We start from the raw sequence: 21,820 nt of genomic DNA, 5'->3' as shown, positions 1-21,820 counted from the left end.
TCTATTATACTACACGGTGACTACAGTTAATAACAATGTATTATCTACTTGAAAATTGCTGACAAGTAGATTTTAAGTATTCTCATCAAAAATTAGGTGCATTGGGTAATACATATGTTAATTAGCTCGATTTAGCCATTTCACAATGTATACATATTTCAAAACATCATATTGTACACCATAAATGTATTCAATTTTAAATTTATAAATTAAAGAAAGTTTCAAATTTTTTCAACAAAAAATAAAGCTAAAATTTTAAAAATTAATGACAGGAAAAAACATTTTTAAAGAAACTGTGGCTGGGCATGGTGGTTAATGACTATAATCCTAGTACTTCAGAAGACCAAGGCAGGAAAATCATTTGCAGCCTGTAGTTCAAGACCAACATAGTGACAGCCCATCTCAAAATATAAAACCAACTGAGCAACATAGTGAAAGGCCATCTCTAGAAATACAAAAAGAAAAAAGGAAAAACTCTCATAAATAAATATATGATATATCATAAAATGTCACCATAGGACACACACACACATACAAATCAAATTGTAGAAAGCATCTAGCACTACCTCACAGTTTAAAAACAATAAAAAATATGGCAGCCTCACAGAAAGGACAATCTATTAGTTTTTCTCTCTTCCTATACCCCAGCTGTAGGTATTGCCATCCCCAAACTTCAGGCATTATTGTTACCATGCTATTATTAGCTGTCCCTGCTATCAGTCCTGAAGACGCTTATAGTTCATTTTCTCATTACTTTGTTACTTTTATTGCTGTCACCTAGTCAGTCACTAGGTTGCCATGAGCAATTGCTGGACCCAATTTTGGGACAAGAACTAGTACTGTAAATGGATACACCATATAGAGCTTTCATAATTGCAATAATTTACTTGTAATTAGATTTGTTTGCTTCATAAAGTTTCCAGTTACTCTCTACTGTTCTTTCATTTCAACTTGTGGTCTCCTTTTAGCATTTCCTGCAGAGCAGGTCTAGTGGTAACAAACTACCTCACCTTTTGTTTATTTGAGAATGTCTTAGCTTTTCCCTCACTTTTGGAGAACAGTTTTGATAAATATAGTATTCTTGGTTGAATTTTTTTTTCCCTTTGGCCCTTTGAATATATAAGCCCACTGATTTCTCGCTCCCAAATGTTTTAATAAGTAATCTGTTTATAATCTTATTGAGCATCTTTTACATATGATTAGTCATGTAAAAGACTAACCTGCTTTCAAAATTTGCTCTCTGGTTTTTGACAGTTTAATTATAATGTATCTCAATGTGGTTCTCTTTTAGTTCTTTTTACTTGAGTTTGTTGAACTTCTTGGATATTTATATACATGTCCTTAATCAAATTTAAGATTTTGACCATTATTTTAAAAAATAGTTTCCCTTACCATTTTTCACTCTTTTCTCCTTCTGAAACTCCCACAATGCATATGTTGGTCCACTTGATATGCTCCACAGGACTCTGAGGCTCTGTTCATTTTTCTGCAATCTTTTTATTTCTTTTCCTCAGACTTAATATTTTCCATTGTTCTAGCTTCAAGTTTACTGATTCTTTATTCCGCCTGCTCAAATATGCCTTTAAATTCCTTTAATGAGTTTTTACTTTCAGTTATTGTACTTCTGACCTCTAGAACTTTTTCTTTTTTTTTAGATTTTCCGTATTTTTATTGATATTTCCATTTTGTTTATACATCATTTTCTTGACATTCTCCATATCTCCTTTAGTTCTCTGAACATCTTTAAGACAGTTGTTTTAAAAACTTTTTCTGGTAGATCTGTCATCAGGTTTTTTTTTTCTTTGTTTCAGGGGAAGTTTCTTTTTGTTTATTCGTTTATTTGAATTGGCCATACTTTGTATGCCTTATAGAAAACTAAATATTTGAGTATAGTAATATGATAACTCTGGATATCAGATTATCCTCCTTCCCCAGGGTTTGCTGGTTTTTATTTGTTTTGTTGTTGTTTGTTTATTTATTTTTTTATTGGTGTGGACTGTTTCTGTGCTGACCTCAACCTAGTGTGTAAAATGAAGCTCTTCTCAGGTCTTTTCTCAGACTGTGCCTTCCCCTGGACAAGTGCACAAGTGCAGTAACTTTCTGATTCCCCCTGTACATGTGACTGCTTTTGAATGTCCTAGTCTTTAGTGTATGGCTCTCAAAAGGGGACAAAGGGAAAAATTAGAAGGAAAAAAGACACTGGCACTGCCTTTTAAAATTTATTGCAAATCACTTCAACCAAATGAGGAGCAACATGCAACAAGGGGTAGCTACAACAACAATAGCCACTGCCTCTTTGTGTGCAGCTCTGATCAGAAGCAGCAATTAGTGATCAGAGCACAAATCCATGGTACTTGGAGGACAGGATTTTTTGTGCCTCCCCTGGCTCCTGCAAATGGTATACAAGCTGCTCCTGGAGCACATGCACAGTTGCCTGCCAGAGGGCTAAGGGGTAGTGAATGAGTAGCGGCTACTATGGGAATAGATGAAATTGACCTAAATTTACCTCAGTTTTTGGTTTCAGCCTTACCCTGGAAGTTGCAAGCCTTCAGTATACTCCCAAGTCCGAACAGTTACATCAAACAGATTCTGCCTGTACCATTTTTGTCTAGGTGAGGAGACAGATTTCAGGTGCTTCTTACTCTGCCATGTTTCTAAAAACCTTCTTATCTATTGTATTTTAAAGAAAAACTAATACCTGTTAGAAATTACTCAAGAAGAAAGAAGGAAAGGGCTTTCTTTTTCTAATTCTAAAAATTCAGCCCAGAACAGAATATATCAGTTAGAGTGGTTTTGAGATTCCATTACAAGTAAGAGAAACCCAATTCATAGTAGCTCCAGCAGCAATGAAGATTGTATTAGCCTTAGTAACTGAGTAATATGATGCATGAATGAAGAGGTATATTTGGCATCAGGAACATCAGGAATGAGGACACTGAAGGCATACCAGAATTCTGTCCATTTCCTCCTTCTCCTCCTTGACGGAGAGATCTGTGCTCTTAAGCAATTTTTGCTACGGAGGAGGGTTCTGGTGCCTTACAGCTCATAGCTTTGCCTGTTTATGGACATTAGATTTTTTTTTTTCTCCAGTGTGGAAAAATGAAATGTTATTTGAGGATGTTAGGAGGGAGTTTGGCTTGATCTGGGTTTACATTTTAGAAAGGTAACCTTGGTTGCTCCATTTTATTGTGGGGCATGAGGGGTACAAAAGAAAGGGAAGCCAGTAAGGAGGTTATTATAGTAGTTCAAAGGAGAAATAAATGTGACTTGGTGTGAGATGGGCAGAGCAGAAAGAGTGGGAATGTTTCAACTGGGATACATTATGGAGGATAAAAAACAGATCAGACTGATTGATTTGAAGATCTGAAGAATCAGAGAGGAATCAAAGATAACTCCTGTGGTTTGGGCTAAGAAATTTGATGGATAGTAATATCATTTAATGAAAGGAAATACTTAGGGATGAGAAAATGTGGTTTATGATTAATATATTTATTAAGCACTTAAGTAGAGATTCAAGTGACCAGTTGGTTATCCAATTCTGGAGTTCTGATCAGAGGCCAGAATGGACATAAAATTATTGAAATGGAGTTACAAGATTATCATTTTGTGAAAATGTGATTCTTTATCCAGAAAATGTAATAGAATCAACATAAAAATTCTAAAACATGGCAGAGATACAACAACAAAAAAGAACATCAGGCCAATATCCTTGATGAACATTGATGCAAAAATTCTCAATAAAATACTGGCAAATTGTATCCGGAAGCACATCAAGAAACTTATCCATCACAATTAAGTAGGCTTCATTCCCAGGAAGCAAGGTTGGCTCAACATACACAAATCAATAACTGTGAGTGATCACATAAACAGAACTAAGACAAAAAACACATGTTTATCTCAATAGATGCAGAAAAAACCTTTGATAAAATTCAACAACCTTCATATTAAAAACTCTCAGGAAACTAGGTATTGAGGGGACATACCTCAAAATAATAAGAGCCATATATGACAAACCCACAGCTAATATCATGCTGAATGGGCAAAATCTGGAACCATTCCCCTTGAAAGCCAGCACAAGACAAGAATGTGCCATTTCTCACCACTCCTATTCAACACAGTATAGGAAGTTCTGGTCGGGGCTATCAGACAAGCAAAAGAAATAAAGCATATTCAAATATAAAGAGAGGAAGTCAAACTGTCTTTGTTTGCAGATTACCAGATCTGATACCTAGAAAACCCCATCATCTCAGCTCAAAAACTTCTTAAGCTGATAACCAACTTCAGCAAAGTCTCAGGATACAAAATCAATGTGCAAAAATTGCTAGCATTTCTATACACCAACAGGCAAGCCAAAAGCCAAATCAAGAATGAACTCCCATTCACAGTTGCCACAAAAGAATAAAATACCTAGGAATACAGCTAACAGTGGAAGTGAAGGACTTCTTCAAGGAGAACTACAAACCACTATTCAAAGAAATCAGAGATGACACAAACAAGTGGAAAAACGTTCCATGCTCATGGATAGAAGAATCAATATTGTGAAAATGGTCATACTGCCAAAGCAATTTATGGATTAAATGCTATTTCCATTAAACTACCATTGACATTCTTCACAGAATTAAAAGAAACTTTTAAAATTCATATGGAATGAAAAAAGAGTTCATATAATGAAGACAATTCTAAGCAAAAAGAACAAAGCTGGAGGCATCATGCTGCCAGACTTCAAACTATACTACAAGGCTTCAATAACCAAAACAGCATGGTACTGGTACAAAAACACACACATAGACCAATGGAACAAAATAGAGAACTTAGAAGACCACACGTCTACAACCACTAGAAGATATGAATCTCCTCTAAATTACACGAAAAATCCAGGATTATCCCTAATATCCAATAAGTAATAATGTCTTCCAGAAATTGTTGTAGATTTGTTAAGACTCAAACAAATGAAGAATATAATTCCCTAACATATGAAGATAGAATATTGTAAACATTCAATCCAATTTCAGTTGATACCCAGTTTTGCCTTTTAGCAGATTTAGAATGAGTCACAACAGCTGGTAGGAACAGCCTTAAAAGACAAGACGATGCCTACAAATGATTGGATTGGTAGTGATCTCAAGTAATACCAGCATACTACCTGGATATTTTAGTGTGAGCTCTTGACTAAGTAATATGAACCTATTCCAGTTAGGTGGAGGGAGAAGAAAGTTGGTCTTAATCTGGGGCTTGAGTTAGTGCAAGGAAGCTGAATCTACACAAAAACTGGGTTTGAGGAAACAAGAATCATAGGTAAGCAAAGAAAGTGACTCTGCAGAGAAATCCAGGAGAATAGAGAAGACTGAAAGGAACAGAAATAAAATACCGTTGCATGTTATGAGAGAGTAAGGAGTTGCCTCAATGCCTGTTTTCCCTTCAGGCCCTATATGCACAGCATACTATTTTTTTTTTCTCCTTCGATATCAGTATTTCCTGTTCTACATATAGACTTGGAGTACCCCTCTTAGGCAGAGTTGGTAATGCTGATTCAGGTAGGAAAATAATCACAGATGTTGAAGAATATTTATGTTCAAAGATATATGTAGCCAAATTATTTAATAGGAAAAAATGATTTAAGTTTGCAATAAGAGGAAATGATTAAATTGCAGTATTCAAAGTATCTGTACAAAGTAATATTATACAACCAATAAAAATATATATTTATGACAGTTATATCTTCATACATGTATTCATGTTATATATTCACATATATTTTTATGACATATATAGGTTGAGTATCTCTTACCCAAAATGCTTAGGGCCAGAAATGCCTCTGATTTCAGATTTTTTGGATTTTGAAATATTTGTATATACATAATGAGGTACCTTGGGGATAGAAACCAAGTCTAAACACAAACATTATTTATGTTTCATATATATTTTATACACATAGCTGAAGGTAATTTTGTATGATATTTCAAAAACGTGTGCATGAAACAAAATTTGTATACAGTTAGCCAACAAAAAGCAAAGTCACTGTCTCAGCCACCCAGGTTTTTTGGCATCACTGTAATTCATGATTCTTAATTCATCTTCAGATAAGCAATCATTTTCTTACACTTATTCACACATTAAATATTTAACAGTAAAACATATAGCATACCATTAATACAAGTGAAAAAATAATGTGTTCAGGGTAACTAAGCAGCACAGTAACATCACCAGAATATCCTATCAGCTGTTAAACAACAGTGATGGCAAACAGGGGTAACCTTTCAGTCTCAATCTGCAATGCTGTGTTTTGATTAAAAGGTTACTGTGCACTGTATTATAACCCCATTGGGGACACTTGAATAAACTGTGTGTTGTGCACCTGTGTTTTGAATGAGACACATCACATGAGATGAGGTGTGGAATTTTTTACTTGTGGCACCAGGTCAGTGCTCATAAAGGTTTGGATTTGGGGGCATTTTGGATTTTTGAATTAGGGATGCTCAACATGTATATGATATAGATGTGCATATATGTATCAAATGTGACATTGTGTGTTTATATATATGACAATTATATATTCAATGACAATTCAGTTATATATATAGAAACTAATCTTATTAAAAGAAAAAACATAATGTAAAACTGAAAGTAAATATGACACATTTATACATGCATTCCCATATGCCATCAGCCTCACTTGCCTAGGTCTTTATAATGTGATTATATGTTATTTCTACACACCAACCAACCTGCCAGAAGGGCCCTTACAGGTCTCTGAGTTATCTTTGAGAATTTCTCACAGGGCAGTCTACCCACGCTTTATAACAGGTTCCTCTTTGGCCTTTGTTGTGGACATTGTGTCTTGACCTTGCTGTTGATGGACTGTTGTGAGTTCTCCACTCTTCAGAGACTCGCTGCCATCTGCTGGTTATTGTGACCAGTGCTGCTGCTCTAGTCTTGGAGTTGGGTCCCAACTCTCACTAATACCCACAACATAATCATTCCAGATTTTAATAAGGCATGGGAATAGTAGAACTGCAGCACAAATTTGTTTCTGTCAATGGTGGCTCATTGTACTTAACGCCTAAATATTACTTCATATCTGCTTTCTCATGAGGTCCCCATATACTAAACTACTTCAACTTCCAGAAACAGTTTCTAGAAAAGTTCATATCTAAAGTCTGAACCCCAATATACTACAGTTGTAGAGAGAGGAGGAAGATATTTATTTGCCTAAAGTCCAGCCCCCATAAATGTCCTGATCCAGGATGCTGGATATATTTATCTCCTGCATAGGGTATTTCTTCTCATAAGGAAAATGCATGGATTCCTAAAACCTCCATAATTATAATATTTATGCTACTCTTTGCAAAGCCTGTATCATTCAGTTTTAAGTATTTTACTGTGGATGCAGTCCCATCCAGGTTGTGATCCCCTGGATTGTAAAGTTAAGGGTTGATCAGGGTGACATGTCCTTCCTGCCATGACTGAATTCCTAATTTTTTAGTGACCAAATGCTTATATGATAGCACACTATGCACTAAAGAATAAAAATTAATTTTATTATAGGGTAATCCAAATGTGGATTTAAGGAACAAAGTATTTTCTAACTCTATAAATGACAATCCTACCAATAGAACCAATTTGTAACACTGCAAAAAAACCACTAACAACTCAATCTGAAGCAAGTTTTCCCAGTAAAAGTACCAGCCAAATGCCTGATTAACTAAAAGATTTGCAGAAGTGGCCCTTTGTAGAACGAAAATTCCCTTAAGGGAAATTCCTAGACTCTGAAACTGCTTACCATCCCCAAAATGAAACAATTTAAATTGCTCTCTTCAATGGTCATATGTAAACAGTGAGTATCTCTGGGTGATGAGATTTGCTTTTTTAACAATTTTCTATGTTTAAAAATTTTTCTATATTGAATCTGTATTATTAAAAATAAAATATTTTTTAAAAGTCTATATTGGAGCTTATTTAGCATAATTTATTGTAAATGAGTAATATAGCTGTTTGCCAAACTAGCTTATTAGTGGCCTGAACACTATTGACTTGATAAAGTTTTATTTTAAATGAAAAATTCTCATTTTGAAAAAAACCTGATGCTTCTATTAGTCACATGATGATTATGTCTGTAAGGATTCCAGTCAGAATTTATAGTAGTCAATAAACAAGCTCAAAACTCCTAAAAAGTAACAGATGAGATTGAATCTCATTTTCCCCCACTTAAATTAGAACATTATTAACTCTGTGTTGTTTGGAACTTGAGGGAAGGTTCATTTTATTTTTGTTTTTTAGGTTGTTAAAATCCAAGTAGAGTTAATTACTGAACTACAAATTGTTTTTAAAGGAAAAGTAATGGGTAATTTTATGGCATGGGTTTTGAGTTCATCACAAATTTTCAACACTAATGAAATTATTATATCCTTATGTTATCATTGTTGATAACATTTCTTGTATTGGGTTTAACCATCTTGGCGATAATTTCTAAGCCAATTAATTATATACGCCAACAGAGTTCAATTTGATTTAGTTGTATATTCAATTCCCTTTGACCGTGGTGGAACTAGGAAATAAACTTTAATTCAATTTTAAGTACAAATAATTAAATGAATTGGGCTTATGAATGAAATCTTCTCATTGGCAATGCCAGGAGGTCAATTAAGTAGTTTTACAGTATTTCTGTGAATGAAAATGCATCTCCAATTGTGTGATAAATATTCGCTGTATAGGACTGAAAACACTGTTGATTTTATTAGTCTTTCAGTTAGTCTGGAGTAGATATTTTTGTTAAATTTACAGAAACCACTAGATATTTTTGAAAGTAATATTTCTTAATATGAATTTGATGTGGAAGACTATCATCTCTTCTACTTGACCAAAATAAAACTCTATGAAGACACTTTATTTCTTTTTACTAAAGCAATGTTTGTTTAGGTTATGTTGTGAAATATATATAAACCATGTGTTTTTGATACTGAAATTCAGTTCAAATGTATGTCCTCTATAAACAATAAAAGAGCTCTTTCATAAATGTCCTAAAAACAATGATTCGAATCGTGCCTGAAACAGCGTGATTCCCTGATTCATTTGAGTTACTTTAAAATGACTCACACAGCATTATTGCCCTTGGACTCTTCCTTCTTTTCATCAGTAGAAATGTATACTTAAATTTTAAATCGTTTTTTAAATTTAACTTTCTCACTTTTTTTTCAGTATGTAACTTGTCCATCCTTTTACTGACCTTTATAAGTGGTTCTCTTTGTTATAAGAACAAAGTAACAGTGCCCTCTTACTTGATAATTATCAGGAAACTACAAGATCAAAGAAGGAATAGTTAATTTTATGTCTTCTTCTTTCTGTAAATCTTCTATGCTCTTTGATGTCACTCCTTATTGATCAGGAAAGAAAGTCTACCTCAAGTGGGGGTACGGGTCAGTAAACACAGCTTCTGAGCTCAAAGACCATCATCTAAATAAAAATGGAGATTATTTTGTTACTAAGATAACTACATATGTTTATTTTTTCTGTCAAACACATAGCAATCAGGTCAAATTGAAATTATTTTCATTAAACCTCACATAATTTTTGCAATACAGTATTGAACTTGCCTATATTAATTAGCTGAGTACAAGTCCATTTCTTACCAAATAAATATATTAGGCCAAGGCCTATAACCCCTGTCTCCATTTTATAATTATCTATGCTTAGTTAGCAAGGACTGAATTCATTGTCTTAGACTTTTTTTTAGGTGTATTCTTATGCATTAGGTAGCTATTTGTTCTGCTGGATAATTTCTATTAATTAAAGTTGGTAATCCCAGAAAATGAAGCCCAGTACATTCATCTCTTGAGTCATTATCTCCTTCTTTAAGTTTTGGATAATAAGCTCATCTGCCTCTTTGAAATGTCTCATGACTCAGCTGTTCAGAGAGATTGTCCATCTAAAGCAGAATGCATGAGATAATCAGACTCCTTTTCCACCTCATCGTGAAAGAGAACATTCTTTGTTTGCTTAGAAATGCTATCTAGAGATGAAATTATACATCTAATATTTTATGACCTGCCAAGTTACATAATGAAAAAAATCATTCAGGATTACTGGTTTTTTTTTGTTTGTTTTTTGGGGTTTTTTTGTTTTTTGTTTTTGTCATGTTATAGTGTAATACTTATTGTTAAACAATGAAACAGGTTAACACTACCATTTGGCTTTAATGTTTGACTACCAAAAAGCTAACTGTTGATCAAATTTGTTTTTTAATTGTGGTTCCCTGGGCCACTCACACATATGCATTGAAACAATTTATTAGTGTAAAGATTAATTGTGGTAATTTTATTGTCTTGGGATTAGATGAAGAGACCTTCAAAAACTCCTTTTGATGAAACAAGTAATAAATTGTAGAAACAGCTAGTTCTGTGGTTCAATATTTATATGTCTGTGCTAGAAGCTTTACATAAATTTGAAAACTTTTTGTAGGTTTTGCAGAGTGAAAATATGCCAATACTTCAGGCACACTTAGAAGCCCGTGTTGTCTTCAGTCTGGTTGGCTATGTCCAGCAAAGTTTGATTTCTCCAGAAGGACCATTATGGTTTATTGGCTTAATGAAGCAAATTGGAAAAAGTTTTGTGCAGCACCTTTTCTGTGCTCTGGGTGCTTTGTAAAATTGCAGAGTATGTTTCAGTTTTAAACAATTCCCAATGATAGGTTTATTTCCAGTGTGGCAAAATAGGACCTGAGAAAATAACTATGAGTATCTTGCACACACGCACACACACGCACACACATGCATGCACACTAGTTCTAACACCTTATGTTAACTGCCTCAGAGTACCCTCCAAGCAATAGTGAACAGAGTACTAATTTCCTTCTTTGTAAATTTTCCAGGATATCATGATCAACCTAATTGTGTGGAGAATGGTTTTGGAGTCTGCTGATTAACATTTTATTATACAGGAGCTCTCTAAAAGAGAGATGTGTCCCTTATGCTGATTCTTTCTCAAGATGAAGATTTTCACAGTAGACCATTAGTGCCAGACACTGAAGAATTCTAGTTTTCTTTGTTAAAAACAGTGTTAAAAAATTTTAAAGAATTCTTCATTTACAGAAGGAAAATAAGAGAACAATGTATGGGCCTGTTTAGTGTTTAGGTGGAGTAGAAGAGATGAATCTGGAAAATGTTGGAATGTCCTTTTGGTAAACATGAATAGGAGTAGAATTCTGTCTTTTTTTGGGACGGAGTTTCACTCTTGTCACCCAGGCTGGAGTGCAGTGGCGTGATCTTGGCTCTCTTCAACCTCTGCCTCCAGCCTCTCAAATAGCTGAGATTACGGGTGCGCCCCAGTATGTCCAGCTTAAGGTGTTTTGGGTTTTTTGTGTTTTTTTTTTGTATTTTTAGTAGAGACAGGGTTTCACCATGTTGGCCAGACTGGTCCCAAGCTCCTGACTGCGGGTGATCCATGTGCCTCGGCCTCTCAAAGTGCTGGGATTATAAGCGTGAGCCACTGCACCCGGCCTGTCCTCTCTTTTTAAGAGATAAGGTCTTGCTCTGTTGCCCACGCTGGAGTAGCTGTGGCAAGATCATAACTCACTATAGCCTTTAACTCCTAGGCTTAACCACTACTGCTGCCTCAGCTTCCCGAGTAGCTCTGACTGCAGGCACACACCACCACACTCAACTAATTAAATTAATTTAATTTTTTTTTGAAATAAGGGGTCTTGCTATGTTGCCCAGGCTGGTCTCAAACTTCTGGGCTCAAGTGATTCTCCTGTCTCAGACTCCTAAAGTGCTGGGATTACAGGCGTGATCCCCTGTGCCTGGCCTGTCCTCTCTTATTGATGGTTATGGTTTAAAAACACTGATTCTTATGTTCTCATTAGTAGCCAAAATAATGTTTAAAAAGATACTTTATTCTAATATTTTATAAATTTCCTTTTATAGTGTATATTAAATAATTCTGATCTGGTACTATTTAAGAGCCTCATATGTTCACTATTACCTGAAAAAGTGAATATACTTTCTAGGTCTACTCATGAAGTTTATGGAAACACTTAACTTGAATTATGTGGCTAGGAACACAAGTAGAAGTGTATTGTTAAAAGATAATTTAAAACTAAAATTACGGTACGTACAAATATAAAATGGACATATGCCCAAGACTTTTACTCATTAATTAATGCTATAACCAGTAAGATGTTACAATTAATTCAGATGTATTTAAAGATATATGTGAGCAATAAGGAAAGCTGAAACGAATGTACACATACATGCAAAACTGCTGTGTCCACAAGGTAATAAAGAATTGCATTCCTCAGGACTCAGTCCATTTGCATTTCTATAGAGGAGTAATTTGCATTATTATCAGTTTTCTACTATTTACAGGGTTATAAAATCGCTCAAAGACAGTGGAAGGCAGAGGTAACCAATAAAGACGTACTAGACAGTACATCCAGCAGAGCTTTTGCACTTCTCAAAGCATTTCCCATTTTTTTCCTGATGGTATTAATGCTGTTCACATTGCTGTCTTTCCACAAGCTTGTTCTTTAAGCAAAAGCCGGAAGTTTTTTCTATTACTTTTTATGAGTAAATATCTGAGAAAAATAATTTAGTTAGACCTCAAGTAATAATTTAGGCCACCTATTAAAAACTATGATTCTGAGATGAATAGAATACGCTTTCTGTCATCTGAGACCATTTCTCTTATTTCAAGCAACAATGTCTGGCATGATATGTGCTATAAGTAATTTATAAAGTATTGAGTGAGTGTGGCAGAAATTTTGGCTTGAGAGGATTAGAGAGGGTGGCTTTTAGTGGTGTTAAACATTTTACATCATTGCACATGAACAAAGACCTTTTCGTATCATCCACTTCCGATTCTCCTCATGCCTAACAGTTGGAACTGAAGAGAAACTTTCCTCTCTGTGGGAGAAAACTGATTGAGTGTGCTGTGCTTCATCTTATTCATATGCATGAACTTAACTTTAGTTTTGAGACAAGGTCTCATTTTCTCATCCAGGGTGGAGTGCAATGGCATGATCATGGCTCATTGCAGCTTTGACCTCCCAAGCTCAATCGATCTTCCTGCCTCAGCCTTCAGAGTAGCTGAGACTACAGGCATGTGCCATCATACCTGACCAATTTTTGTATTTTTTTGTAGAGATGGGATTTTGCCATGTTGCCCAGGCTGGTCTCGAACTCCTGGGTTCAAGCCATCTGCCCACCTAGGCCTCCCAAAGTGCTGGGATTACAGGCACGAGCCACTGTGCCTGGCCCATATACATGAACTTCTAACAAAAAAATTGAAGAGACCCTAAGTGGAGAATATACTAATTCAAAATATCATGTTCTGGAGATGTAGAAAAAAAACTATAATTGAATAATGAATGAAAAAAATATTTAAATTTTAGGAGTAGGAGGTGGAAAGCCCAATTTGAAGAAAGCGGTGTGCAAACCTGGGGTCAGACAAGTACAGGAGAATACATTGAGTGTATCCTGAGCTAGTTTAGTAAAATTAAAGAGTTATTTAAAATAGATTTTAGGATGTTACTGTAATTATTGATTTCATAAGAATATATTATATTTTTCTTGCTCTGCAGAGTTTTACCTTGCATGTTAATATAAAAATTTATTACAGTAAACTTTGTTCATAACCTTTTATTGAAACAAGGTTTGAAAGTTTCTTTGTTCATTTTCCTGAGCTCAAGGACTTACACGGTAGGACATATAATAAGTGAATCCTGTCCTACTCATCACTAGTGGCAGATGTTTCCCCAAAATATGTTATTAGTAATAATAATAATTACAATTAAAAAAATTCTGCTCTATTAAGCGTGCTTCTGAGGATCACTCTTTTATTTTAAAGCATAATGCATTGTCCTATTCAGCAGAAGCCAAATCTAATACAGGCTGGTAAAATGTCCTGTATACAGTTGTTTGGGATCTCTTTGTGTGGTATGTGGTAAATCACCAAAATGGAATAAAGATAGCTGAGAAATTAATATTGGCTTTTGCTAAACCAGTGACAAACTTTAAAAATGATGAATTAAATGTGCTAATTAATTGGTACTTTTGCTTTTTAAAAATTATGCAGTGGTAATCTATTGATTATTGGCTGACCATTATATAGAGATTAGGTCTTATTTCTCATCCTGCTATTTCCCACCTTTGCAACTTTCTTCTTGATGAGAAAGGGGCGTCACTCCTAAATAACATTTTTTTAAAACATTGCATATTCAAATTTAAAGAATAGAGTACAAGATTAAAGTGCAAAAGTTTTGTAATCAGAGCTTTATTGGAAAGTTTAGTGTGTATAGGCATTGTAGATGTGGCTGTAGAATTTATAGACTCAGTTAAAAATTGTCACCTGATAAAAATGAAGTTAACAATCCATTCAAATGATGAGATTTGCATCTACAGATATATTACCACCTAAAAGCTGAGATTGCATATATTGCTGATGGATTCCTAGAAATGAATCAGGCATCTTTTAAATCTCAGTAAAATGATTGTTTTCTTCCAGATACTATCTAAAATATCACCAATATAAGATTCCTCATCAATCACTTCTCAACCTTTTGACTAAGATCAAGTGTAGTATCTATCTTTATCAGTTTAATATCTGAGATCGCCTTTATCTGAGGACAAAATATTTAATGGATTTTTGGAATAGGAGCTTGTTCTGTCCACTCTATGCGTTGACCTCGTATTGCAGGACCTCCGGAAACACTGCCCCCTCCCCTCCCACACACATAAATTCTCACCAATCTTGAGGGAATGTTAAAATAAGATGTGCTTTGATTGGCTGATAATAAGGCATATTAGAAATGAAAGAACTGTAAAGAAGTAATTTATCTTCAAATTGGGAAGCCACTTCTAGCTAGTGGATCTAAGTGTTTGGCAACATATTCTGTAGCATAAAACTAACTTAATACTTGATTTTAGACTCAGGAGACATGCATTGGGTTCCATGTTGCCTCTTGTTAATCATCTACTTTTGGAAACATTGCTGAACTCCATTCTCTTTCCTCATCTTTGAAATTAGGTTAATCACATCACAGGATAGTTGTGAGTAATAAATAAAATCATCTATTCTCATGCCTGACACACAATAAGTGCTTAATAAGTATTTATTGGCATTGCCTCTTGCTAGAATCTGGTTGGAATGATACACGAAACAACTTTGTTCCTTTGCAATGATACTTTAATACACATTCTTATCTGTGTCACCACAGTAGAGGAGTGCCACTTCCTATCACAGGGGAACCGATACTTGTGTCAGCAGTTGCTGAATCACACTAGAAAGTCTAGGTGAAATAGTAAAAAATACAGAGATGAATAGTTTAAGAAAAGCCTCTTAACTGATTCTGGTATAATTCCCTTTAATTAAATAATTGGCTTAACATAATTATGATCTTTTCTGAAGTATATTGATGACAAGAAGGTGGCCTGTGAATGAAATGTACAATTTTTTGACTCCAGAATTATTAAAGTATAAATTGCTAAACTATAATTGTGGATTATAAATTGATCACTGATCATCTTCAGATGAGTGATTAAAGATTCAAACCTGTAGATCTGAACACCCACAGCATCAAGGTGAAGTTGCCAGGGAACTGATGATTCTCTCACACTTCTTTATCTACATTTCTGTCCAGAAATGGACTGTCCTCTTCCCTCAGAAATCCTAGCTGTCCAATCAAGCAGCCATTTCAAGCCAGAGACAGTCTTGGACACACTGCACAGGTCTGACGACTAAGTGACAGCCCGTCAGTGGAACGAGATGCCTTTTCTTGAAGGCTGCTTACTGGTTTCAAGCAAAAAAAGGGAAAAGTTCAATGAGAGAGAACAAACTTCTAACTATGTTGTTCTTTTTGGGCACATTATATATGCTGAAAAGTTAATGCTGTTTTTAAAGTTAATTCATGATAATTGAACCGAAGTGCTCTGAAAGTGCTGTTAGAGTCTATTTATGAACCCAGTGCCCTCTTTGTCAATTCAGTAAAAGCACCGTTCAGTAAAAGAAAGGAGAGAGAGATGGCTGCATGGTGTGCACTTAGCCATATGTGCATCCTTTCTCTGTAAAGTATCTGTTTTTCTAAGTGCTTTTTTTTTTTTCTTTCAATCTGTCTACCTCATTGAGTCAGCAGAGCTGCTAGTCCCATTATCACTCCACTGTGAGGACTGGGAAGGGCTGATAAATGTATTTTGGTTGTGATTCACCACAAATCACTTTTGTTGCTCTGAGGTGTAGGTCACTGTTGCAATTATAGGTCTGCAAGAGGAGAGCACGTGGGACAAGTGAATTAAATAAATAAACTACTGTTTGATGATCACATTGACAAATATTTTTAAACAAATATAATGGACAGTCTTTGTTAGCACATGGAATATATTAATCGTTTCCATGAGTGCTGTTGGGAGTGAGTCTTTCATATGAGGAATCAGCAATTCCATTTTAATGGCAAAAAGTTGGCAACACCTTTATCTTCAACAATAGCAAGTTAATTGAATTGAATTATGTTTTATTAAAATGATAAAATACTAAGACACTTAAATGGTGATGTAAAATATCATTTAATTACATGGAATATGGTCTCTGATAAATTAAGTGGAAAAGGAGAATACAAGATCATATTATATATTTTGTTTTAAAAAAGTATTTCTCTATATGGAAGGATTACCAGGATATGCATATGATATTAACAGTAATTTTTTGGTAATGAGATTTAAAATTTTTCTTATTAGTTTGTTCTCTCCTTTTTTTTTTTAATAAACATGAACTATAAGATACTGTAATAAAGTTATAAGAAAGTTGTTAAATAATTTTTTAAAAAGAGTATGTGCATGTCAAAGAAATCACGCTTGTGAACAAAAAGAAATTAGAAAGTATAAAAGGCTTATTTCAGTATTTCTAATTAGTTACCCAACTATACTACATTGTTCCTAAGAATTGAACCTTTCGGAATCCTCTGAAAGTAAAACCATATTAAAAGAAAGAAACGTAGAGTAACCATGAGCATGTAGTTTGAAAAAGATACAGAAATCTCAGCTATGTGTAATTCTTTAAAAAAATAATTGAATCCATGATGGCCTCTCATTCTGAAAATGAAAGAAGGCAGTATTTATTTGAAGCTAATAAATGAGAGTGTATTATTGTATGCAAAACTGCGCTTTAAAATGTTTGTAATGTAAAATGTTTATAATATAAAATATTTCATGTACTAACAGCAAATCACAGAAACAAATACAACATTAGCTTGTGGGGGGAGTTTGAAAGTTCCAGATGCTAGAATTGGCTGAGGCTCTTTGCAGCACCGTCCAAATAAAAGTGGATAAGCTGAGGGATTTACACTAGTGATAATGGAAGGAACATGGAGTCAGAATGGCTTTCTATATACCTATTGGCTTGTGTGACCTCTTTGGGCCTTGGTTTTTTAATCTTCAAATGAGAGAAAATAATACATACCTATTAAAGTTGTTAAATAAAAAGCATATTTAAAGTGCCTAGGAAAATGCTTGCCAAATAGCAGTGATTCAATGCATATTAGCTCTGTACTTGAATTTGGAGTCTCCGTTGGTGACTCAAATTTAATTACTAAAAACGCTAATGGCTTCAAAAGTAGCCGTTTAAGAGAGTGAATTCACAGCAGGTAGAAAAACTTGAGCAGTTATTCTTCCACAGAACTCCATGAACAGGTCTTGGGATATTTTATTCAATTTAAAACCAAAGGGCTATGGAACAGTGAGTTTTCAAATTTCTATCATTTGTTTGGGTTCATATTTGACTTCGGTAAGTTCACCAATATGGATTCTTTTAGCTAAAGAACAAGCTGGATTTTCATCATGGAAACTTCATATTCAGTAGATTAACTTGATTGGCAGCCATTCTAAGGGAGAGATTCAGAAACAGAATAACAAGTCTGGCAATTTAAGACTGAACTACTGAATGAGGAAATCAGGATGGAATTTCGTCATGATGACATCTATTAGACTTCCATGATCATTATCTCAAGAAAAAAAAAAATCATGGCTCTATTCAAGAGAATAATTGTTGTAGAGGAAAGGAAGTGCTAAAACAGTTTTATGAAATTACATTCTGAGGTGTTGTACAAAATAGTATTTTCTCTGAAATGTAATTTGCCTTTAAACTATTCAGAAGAGTCTGAATGGTGATTTTTACCTGAGTTTTTATCCAAAAGTTCAGTGATGGAGCAGCATCTGGGCCTAGCCCCATCTCTAGTGGCACATCCTGAGTGACTAAGACATAGATGTGAAAGCCTTATCTGGGGTTACGGGGATCCAGTGGTTTCATTCAGCTTACAAAAGCAGAATCCTATTGGTTTCCAGTCTTCTTTGAGTCTGTTTTGTTTTTAAATCATTGCAACCTGCCGGGCGCGGTGGCTCACACCTGTAATCCTAGCACTTTAGGAGGCCGAGGTGGGAGAATCACCTGTCAGGAGTTCAAGAGCAGCCTGGGCAACATGACAAAACCCCGTCTCTACTAAAAATACAAAAACTATCTAGACGTGGTGGTGTGTGTCTGTAATTCCAGCTACTTGGGAGGCTGAGGCAGGAGAATCACTTGAGCCTGGGAGGCAGAGGTTGCAGTGAGCCAAGATCGTGCCATTGCACTCCAGCCCGGGCAACAAGAGCAAAACTCAATCTCAGAAAAGAAAAGAAAAGAAAAAATCATTGCAGCCTAAATGTCCTTTTACCTGTTTCTAAGTTACAATAATTCTGAAGTGATCATTTCATGAGCTACAACAAAAATATTCTCCAAAGCTTTCAGGCTAAAACAAAGCAGTTCTGTGATTGTAAAAAAGCGTTAAACATCTGAATTTGGTCGGGGAAAACAGCACGCTGTAGTATCTTTTCAGGATTGTAAAGCACATATAAATGGATGGTATTGGACCTATGGAATTGTTCATTTTACAGAATACTTACTATCGGATGTTCTTAAATAGCAGGATGAAGAATACATGCTTAATTAGCTCAATTGTCTATGGATAACTGTGTTGATGCTCAACTTTTCTTTCAGTTTCCAGTTTAGGATGCCATATAATATTTGTACATTCTGCTTTAATAAAATCATCTATCACCACTAAAATCCTGCCATAGTGCATCAAAATATTTCTACTCAGCAACACTATTATCACTTAAAGCTGCAGGCAGACCTTAAACTACAATTTCATGGGCTATATTTTGTGGACATTGTATTCTACAATTTTATTCAATCATGAACACATTTTCTCAATGCTTTTATTTGATAAAACATACCCTTTAATATTACATATAATAGCGTTAGTAATTCTTATGGTCATCTAGTTATTGAATGACTGTTTTAGGTGTCATGAAGTCAAATGCTTATGATGTCAAAAGTAGGAAGAGGTGATAACTGTTTTGAAGTAGAAAATGTGCGCCTACCACTCAGCTCCTGAGGATGCTATGCAGCGACAGGGGCCTAATGCATGCATGTACATTTGTTTCCCGTTGCTGCTATAATAAATTTCTACAACCTTGGTGGCTAAACAAAACAAAACACCAGTTTATTATCTCATAGTTCTCAAAAGTGAGAGGTGTGAAATGGGTCTCAGTGAGCTGAAGCCAGGGTGTTGGCAGGGCCGTGTTCTTCCTGGAGGCTCTGAGGGAAAATCATTTCCTTACCTTGTACATCTTCTAGAGGCTGTCCATATTCGTTGGCTCTTGTACCCCTCATCTTCTAAGTCAAACATGGTGTATGAAGTCTTTGACCTTGCATCACCCTGACGCTGATTCTTCTGCCTCCCCCTTTCACATTTAAAGGACCCTTGTGCTATTACATTGGGCCTACCTGAGTAATCCAGGATAACCTTGTTATTTTAAAGTCAGTTTATTAGCAACCTTAATTCCTCTTTGCCATGTGTGTTAGCATTTTCTAAAGACACAGAACCAATAGGATCTGTATAAATCTATATCAGAAGAGATTTATTATAGGAATTCTCTTACTCGGTTATGGAGGCTGAGAAATTCTCTTTTTTGCAAGCTGGAGAACCAGTAAAGCCAGGGTGTTATTCAGTTCAAATATGGAAGCCTCAGAATGAGGAGCTGATGGTGTAAATCCTGTCCCAAGTCTGAAAGCCTAAGAGGCAGGAGCACTGATGCTCAAGGGAAAGAGAGAATGGATGTCCCAGCTCAAACAAAGACGGTGAATATGCCGGTTCCACTTTTTTTGTTCTACTCAGTCCCTCAGTTTGTTGGATGATGCCTGTCCACATTGGTGAGGGCAATCTTCTTTGTTTAGGCCACTGATTAACTTACTGTCTTCCGGGAGAACCCTCACAGATGCAGCTAGAAATAATGTTTTACCAGCTATCTCAGTATCCCTTATCCCAGTCAAGTTGACACATACAATTTACCATAACACCGTGTAACATACCATATTCACAGGTTCTGAAGATTAGGATGTGAATCACAGAATGCATTTCTATTTTTTGGAGAAGCTGGGATGCCATATTTTAGGTGAAATCTCTGGATATTTAAATGTTTAACTCTATAAGATACATAGCATCTCAGTGAATCTGTTTTGGCCTATAGGCTGCCTGTTTATAGCCACCAGTATATTGCATGCCTGACTCTATGCAGAGTGTCTGTGTTTTCTCACTTATGGTTTTTAAATCTAACTGAGAAAGTAAACATTTAAAAATGTCCATAAAACAATATTTTAACAACACAGTACAAGAAACATGATATGGGGCTTTGGGAATGATTCTTGTAGGGTGAAGCAAGATAAGTCCTAAAAAAAAAAATGATGGATTTGGATGAGCAAAACGGAATTTAGAAGACATGTAAAAAATGTGGTGGTTGGGTGGAACAAGACTGTCAGCAGCAAGGATGGGAAAGATGCTTGAGACATCAAAAGTCTGGTCTTGCTGGGTTAAGAGGAATGAAATTGAGGATCATTTATCTGATAAAATGAACCAAGTAACACACAGTTTTCAATGCTTTCTTTAGAGTTTAGCTTTATTTCGTGACGCAATAAATTTTTGTGGTAAGTTCTTGAGCCAGAGAAATAGTTGGATATAAGATTAGATAAAAATGTTTTTTTAAGAATTATCACAACAGAGATGAAAGCACAAAGACCAGAAAGATGACTGTTTTGTTCTCCATGTGTGCAATAATGAGAAAACTAAACTAGGGTTCTCAAGGTGGGTTGAAAAAAATCTCAAAAGACATTTCAAAGAAAGAATCAGCAAGACATGATGAGTGACTGGCTGTGAGGAGTTAATAAGAAAAAGAAAATATAATAAAAGTTGAGATATGGGTCTAGGAGCACAGAGGAATCATTGATTGAGGTTTATAGATTTGGGTGATTAATATCATTGAATTAAATGCATTTTTTTTTTCCAAGAGAAAAGTGTTTGAGGCCAAGAACCAAGCTTAAAGAGATGCCTACATTAGATCAATGGGGAAAAGGTAAGGGAATAAAAGCGGAAGGAAGAGTGGAAACATCTTTACACAGCATTCCAACACCCAAAGGAAGGGGAAGTTTCAGGGTAGAGAAAGAAGGATTCCATGATGACAAATAACATGTTTTTGCAGTGTGAAAATTGCTTGACTGATACAGAAATAGAGAAGGATAAAGAAAACTTGTTTAAAGAGTTTTTATTGGAATTTGAGGCAGAAGTGAAATGTTATTTAAGGGAAAAAGATGAATTTCATGATTTTGCAGGCTTGAAATGCTTAAAAGATAGAAATAAAGGCCAGTAGAATGATTACATGCAATGTTCCTGAAGATGGAGTGGAGTAGGCAGCTTTGAAGGGCCTATCAGGTCACAGTTTCATCAGTGAGATGTGCTCATTTTACT

General features: G+C 35.2%; 1 protein-coding gene and 1 pseudogene across 5 annotated transcripts in view; both read left to right on the top strand.

Annotated features, from left to right (window-relative positions):
* LOC103221287 (EGF-like and EMI domain-containing protein 1) overlaps window positions 1–21,820 on the top strand; it is a 476,806-nt gene that overhangs the window by 218,440 nt on the left and 236,546 nt on the right. The window lies entirely within an intron of this gene.
* Window positions 14,536–14,713, top strand: LOC119620778 (U2 spliceosomal RNA; annotated as a pseudogene).

Source organism: Chlorocebus sabaeus, chromosome 15 (genome assembly GCF_047675955.1).
Source record: "Chlorocebus sabaeus isolate Y175 chromosome 15, mChlSab1.0.hap1, whole genome shotgun sequence".
In the NCBI taxonomy this organism is placed as follows: Eukaryota; Metazoa; Chordata; class Mammalia; order Primates; family Cercopithecidae; genus Chlorocebus; species Chlorocebus sabaeus.
The sequence above is the reverse complement of the archived record's forward strand: the minus strand, read 5'-3'. Positions and strand labels throughout refer to the sequence as shown.